Raw genomic sequence first — 7,031 nt, 5'->3', positions numbered from 1 at the left:
CACCTAAGAATACTGATGAGAGAAAAACAAGGAACAGTAGAGAGCACAGCGGACGGCAGCACATGGAGCATGACTATCTCTGTAAAGACAGTCAAGACACTGGGGCAAATAGTTGCTTCTGGGGAGGGCAACTAGATTAGGAGTCAAGAGTGAGAAGGAGACTTAATTTTCACTCTATCTCCTTTTGTACTGTGTGAATGGCTTGTTAACCAGGCGCATGTATTACCTATTCAGGAAACATTAGTACATTTAAAATATTAGCCCTTGCTCAGCTGGGCATGGCTCAGCGGTTGAGCATCGCCCTAGGATCCAGGAGATCGAGGTTCAATTCCCCATCTTCCAGGCTCGATCCCCAGTGGGGGGCATGCAAGAGGCAGCCGATCAATGACTCTCTTATCATTGATGTTCCTATCTCTCTTTCCCTCTCTCTTCCTCTCTCTGAAATCAATAAAGATATATTTATTTTAAAAAATAAATAATAAAATAAAATATTAGCCCTTGACCCTGCTCTGGAACTTAGGATCTCCTCCAACCGGGGTCACTAGTGGGGTCTGAGAGCCGAACTCCTCCATCCCCCTTCCTGGTCACCCTGCTGTGGCCCTCCCCCTAAATGGCACCTATTCCAGGCTCCAATAACCTCTCATTGCATTCTCACCCTGCCGCATATTTGTGTTCACTGGGCCGATCTTTGGGGGGATGGGGGTATTCTAGAAAGTGTTGGTCCTGCTCTCTACTGATGACTTTACCTCCAGTTCTGGCAGCTCTTGCCACACCCATGTTGACTGCAGCTCATGCCTGGCCCAGACACAGTTGTGACTGCAACTGTTGTGACAGATTTCTTCTGCGTTTCCTGCCCTACACAAGGACAAAGGCCCCGTATGACACATCTTGGGATTCCCTAAGCCCAGGCCCAGCAAGTGTGAGTTCCAAGTCCAGCCCCCCCTTTTTTTGTTAACCCTCACCCCAGGATATTTTTTCCCTTGATTTTTTTTTAGAGAGAGTGGAAGGGAGGGAGGAGAGAGGGAGGGAGTAAGGGAGGGAGGGAGGGAGGGAGGGAGGGAGGGAGGGGGAGAGAGAGAGAGAGAAAAGCCTCACGCATGTACCAGATCAGGGATAGAACCTGAAACCTGGGTACGTGCCCTGACCCAGAATCAACCCGTGACCCTTTGTTGGGCGGAACCAGGCTCTAACCACCGAGCCCACCAGGCCAGGGCTGTGTGCCTACCTCTCGCGCTGCGCTTCTGCTCCTCTCTTCCAGGCGGGCACTGGGGCTCTTTCCTAGCTCAGAGGTTGACATTCCAGGAGGGGTGGTGACTTTCATGCAGTTGCAGCCATTGGAGCAGAGTTGGGACTCGAACTTGGACTGCCACCCCTTCCTGGCTTCCTTCGGCAGTGGGGTCCTAGGTGCGCCCCAGACAGGGGAACTCCACAGAGCGAGTCGCCAAGAGAACAAGGAGAGAGAATCACGTGCAGCTGAGTCAGGCCTTCAGATAGCCGGGCTATTCTCATGGGCTAAGGTGCATTAACCAGGTACTAGGAGCTGGGGTTCTGGAATCAAAGATGTGGGTTCCAGTCTCATTTCTGTCACTTCCTAACCATGGACTCAGTACTTAAAACTCTCAGAGCAGGAGGGTTGGTTGTTGGTTTGTTGTTGTTTTACCTGTAGAGATCATCACAGTACCTATATTATTACTAAATTAAGAACAAATGGAATGCAAATCTGTATTTCCTGATGCTCAAGGATTGGTGGCCATTATTATTCAGAAAGAAGCAGGCGGGACAAGGCTGGGGTAGAAGCTGTCAGGAGCTCGAGGAGGGAGGGCTACACCTTGACCCCAGAGGCTTTATCTCCTGGACCGAGGGTGGGCAAAGGCACTTGGCACCTCTTCAGTAATAATATCTTCAACAACTTCTGCTTTAGACATGAGAACCCCAACGGGCACTTCTAGTTTCCCCAGAGCATCTTCCTTCCTGTCAGGGATAGGGAGTCTGTTCACCCTGGAAGTGGTGGCAAAGATTATCTTGTCGACCTAACTCTACTCATTTTCCTCTGATCTGTCTTTTCTACGAGCCCCTGACCTTTGGGCTTACACGTTCATCTTTGCATTGTCCAGTTTTAGCAAGAATCCTGCTAAGTCAGTGTAGCCAGAATGCCCCACCTCGGTATCTGATTGGGTTCCTCAACCTCCAGCATCCCCCAGGTGATGTCTAATCTCCTTGGCCTGCTTTCAGGAAGAATCCCTTTACCATTGATGCTTTTAATTCCCCCACCTCCCCTCACTCTCTCTCTCTCTGTCTCTAAGTCTGGCTCTCCTGTGCGTGGTTTACTTCAGCAAAACAGATATTTTGGGGGGAAGCTGGACATTCTACCTCTGACTATTTCTCTTCCCTTATCTCTGGCTTCCTGTTGTATCTAAACAAGCCTTTGAAGAACATATCGAAGCCAAGGAGATGCTGGCTTCCCTCCTTGAGGTAGAACCCAGGTGAATGAACAGTGCCTTTGTTGAAATACCCTCTACCTAAGAGAGCAACTGCTCCCCTCTCTCCCCTCACCCTGCAGTGTGTTTCTTCAGAGCATTACCTCCACCTGCATCATTTTATATGTCTGTGTCCCGGACATAGCCCAGAAATGTGTTGGTGTGTTTTATTTGAAACAGGATTTAAAACCAGTTGAAGTCTACATTCAGAATTGGGAGTTTTCATCTAAACATTGAGATATCTGGCTTCTGGGGGACAGTCAGACTGGCTGGCACCTACATCCCCCACTACTTCCCATGTCCCTGACACAGAGGCCTTGTATCAGCAGCCATCTATCATCATGCTCGCACTGCTGTTTTTTAAAAATACGTTTTTATTGATTTTAGAGAGAGGGAGAGGGAGAGAGAGAAACATTGATTGGTTGCCTCCTGTACACACCCTGACCGGGGATCAAACCCCCAACCTGGGTATGTGCCCCAACCAGGAATCTAACCAGTGGGAAGACGCTCCAAACAACTGAGCCACATTGGCCAGGGCACTGCTGTTTTTTGTAGAGGTTCTCCACACTTACTTCACTCTCATACATCATGATACAAAAAAAAAAAAAGACCAAGAGAGACACGTGTGTTAAGAAAAACAGGAAGAGAGTACATGTCTTTGTGGAAAGAATATTCCAGAGTGTTTGGGGTGCAAAAAAAGTGTCTGTGTCAGAAGCCCAGTCTTGCCTTCCTCCCTGGCCCTTGTGAATGTTTAAACAGGTGACCCCACGTCTGGAGTGGATGGTGGTCTGAGGAGAATTTTATGTCATTCCAGGGACTGGTGGTGTTTGCGGATCTGGCTGTGTGCTATGGACTGAATTGTATAACTCCCCCTTAGTCCCCCCCAAAAAACTCATGTTGAAGCCCTAACTCACAATGTGACTATGTCTAGAGATAGGGTCTGTAGAAGGTAATCAAGGTTAAATGAAGAGATAAAGGTGGGGCCCTAATCCGATAAACCTGTGGCCTTATTAGGAAGGGGAATCGAGAGATCACCCTCTCTTCCCACCACGTGAGGACACAGAAGGCAGCCATCTGCAAACCTGGACCAGAGCTCTCGGCAGGAGGAACCAAACCCACTGGCCTCCAGAACTGTGAGAAATAAATGTCTGTTGGTTAGGCCCCCGGTCTGTGGTATTTCGTTATGGCAGCCCAAACTGACTGAGACACTGTGTTTCTCCCAGGAGGAACGTGAATCTTCCCCCCATTCTGAGCTATGTCTGGGCGGACAGCAAGCAGGACAGGTGAGCAGGCGCCAACCCCATGGGCAAGGATTTCCGAGCATGCCTGGTGGTCCCTGAACCCCCTTCTTGTTCAACCCGCCAGCCACTTTCCACAATGCCTTCATCCCGGAGGCCACTCTCCCCTGGAGGAACCGTCATGCTTTGTAAGACTGTTCTTACCCATCTGCTCTCATTTGACTTGCTGGCTGTAGAGAAAAGACAGATAAAGTTTCACATGCTGGGTGGTTCAAGGGGTAAACAATGGATATCTCCTACCTCCCTGTTAAGTGGCATATTCTCTCATCTGTCTAAAATTTAATAATGGAACCAAAACACAGCCAGACTCCGAAGAGAGATTTCATAGCATTGCACAAGTGCCTATCCCTCACTCTTTGTTAACAGAAATCAAAGCAAAAAACTAATGTTTACTGAGCACTTCTATGTTCCATTCTAAAGTATTTTTATGTATTGTATCATTTAATCCTAGTAAGTATCCTTTGGGGCACAGGTACTATTTATTACCATCCATATTATTGTCAGAATCAAGTTTGTCGTAGGGGCCAGCAGTAGAGTTCAGTGTCTAAAAAACATCTAATCGTTTATTCAATCATTCAGAAAATACTGGCTGAGCACCTACCATGTGCCAAGCAGATCTGTTCACTGTGTCTAGAAAACCAGAGGGGGCATTATGACCCTGAGGAGCCACCTCAAAGGAGAATCCTGGTAGAGGACCAGAGTCTTCTGAGAAACAGTTTAGGTATCTTTGCCAAGGTAGGGCTTCAATAACCTGGCTAGTGTCCTGTGTGCCTTTAGGGAAGCGCGTGGGGCAGCAGATTCTGGAATGGGCCTACCTGAGTTTGTCTTGGCTCTTCCACTTTCCTAATTGTGTGGCCTTGGGCAGGGATCTGCACCTCTCTGAGCCTGTTTACTCATCTAAAATGTGGGTCATGAGACAGTCACTGTGAGGATTTAAGTAGCACTGTAAAAACACCATCCCATGGACTTAAGAAGTGCTTTAAAAACATTAGCTTTTATAAGCTAATGGAGGCTTTAGAAAAGTGTAATAAAACACCCATCAGTTTTGGGGCATGGTAGCTCTCTGATGACTTTCCTAGATAATTTTGTTGAATAAACTAAACTATTTGACTTAATGAATTGCTGGTTCTCAGTTATTTGGACGTTGAGAAATTGCTACCAAAGATGACCCAAACTTTTAGAGTGCCTGATCGTAAGCCATTTTCCCAGCCATAAGTTAATAAGAGTAAATGTGAGCAAAACTGATGCTTAGTATGTGTCATGGTCACCATCAGCCCCAAGACGTGTGCTGCTTAGTTGTCAGCAAACTTCTGTAAGGATTAGGCTCTTCTTTTAATTCGAACTGTTTTGTGGATTCCGTAAACACTGAAAACAAGCTACATTTATAAGTATAAACATAAACAGTGATATATGTGTATAAGTACTTTTTAAAAAATATGTTTTTATTGATTTCAGAGAGGAAGGGAGAGGGAGAGAGAAATAGAAACATCAATGATGAGAAAGGGACATTGATTGGCTGCCTCCTGCATGCCCCTGCTGGGAATCAAGCCTGAAACCAGGGCATGTACCCTGACCTGGAATCAAACCACAATCTCCTGGATTATAGGTTGGTGCTCAACTACTGAGCCACACTGGCTGGGCATGTACGAGTACTTTTCATTCAGACTATAAACAATGTTTGGGGCCTTAATGGATCTGTGGACCTCTTACAGGAACTCCATGGCCGCAAGTGTCCAAGATCCACAAATGGAAATATGCAAGCTTTATCCCAGTGTGGTTGCAAATCATGAAGCTAGAGCTGATGTTTATGGAGCATCTGTTACATGCTGGACATTGTCATAGGTGCTTAACTAACATAATCTTATCTAATCCTGTTTGTCAGCTCTGAAGTTGGAGCTATGACGGTCCCCACATTACAGATGAGGCAAAGGTAAGACTTGCCCAGGTCATCAGTGGTGGAGCCAGGATTTGAGACACTGATTTTGGTGCACGCTTATGGAGACCCAAATTCATCCCGGTTTATATTTGCTTTGGACTGAATGTTTTTGTCCCTCCAAAATAGAATTAAGACAGAAACCTTGGGCAAAGTTGAAATTTATCCTGTTGGTTGCAGTCACTGAAAACTGCCTACATAGGAGAGAACTAAATTAGCCAGGGCAAGGTCACTACCTAGACTTGTTAACTTCTGTACATGCAGCTTTGAGGAGAAGATAAGAGATGGAAGGGACCCACAGCTAACCAGGAGGCATTTTGAAATGGGAGTGTATGGGGCAGCTTTCAAAATGCTGGGGTCCCCACACCTGTCTGCCCCTCTAGACAGAGCCTAGCATGTCCTGTGGCCAGATCGTGGCCATCCAGTCCTATAGAACCTGCTGCCCCTCGGGCTGTACATCAGCCTCTTCTGTTTTCCTCCTGCTCCCGCTCCTACTTTTGTCCATGCTCTCTTCTTCCTTCCCTGCTACATACCCATCTGTGACTTGTTCAAATGATCCCTTTCCATGCCCTCCTGAAGCAGACCGAATGGCAGGCCGCTTGTGTTGGACTTGAGCACCAGTCTTCTAAACAGCTCCACACCTTGGTAGTCCCAGCAGCACGCCCATAACCAGAGGTGGTTCGTTCTAAGATCCTGACTTTCCTGAAAAGTAGCCTGGTGTTGTAAGGAGAAACTGAGGCACATATGGGCCTGCTTTCTTCAAGTCCCACCACAAGGCTGTGGGGGTCTAGGGAAGTTCAGGAATCTGGCATCTGCCCTTAAAAGATGCCTCCCACTCAGGGAGGTGGGAATCTCCAGAAATCAGTCATGGGCAACTTAGTGTCTTGTTCTGCCTGGTGTACTCACAATAAAAACTGGATATGGGGTGTAGGAGTGCAGGGAATGAAGCATGAGAATGGAGTAGGCGTGAAAGAAAACAAAGCAGCCAGCGGGAGAGTGGAGTAAGGCACCAGGTGTGGGGATGCCAGAGCTGACAGACTCAGGATTCGCCTAGTAGGTCTGGCATTGATGATGTTCAAGAGCACTCACCATGTGCTAGGCACACAACCCTCATCAAGGCCCTTTACCTGCTCACCCTTGGGATGCCTGTACCCCACCCCTCCCCCAGGCTCCATCGGGGAAACCAGGGAACATCTAAGTTAACTTTTGTTCATGTGCCTGCTTGGCACAAACTGGATCCCAATAAATATTTGTTGATTAACAAATGAAAAAAACAAGCAATTGATAACCAAGATGTCCCAAGCAAGTAACTTTCTGGGTTGT

The sequence above is a fragment of the Miniopterus schreibersii genome (assembly GCF_964146895.1).
Source record: "Miniopterus schreibersii genome assembly, chromosome: 3".
NCBI lineage: Eukaryota > Metazoa > Chordata > Mammalia > Chiroptera > Miniopteridae > Miniopterus > Miniopterus schreibersii.
This window is presented reverse-complemented; position numbering follows the sequence as displayed.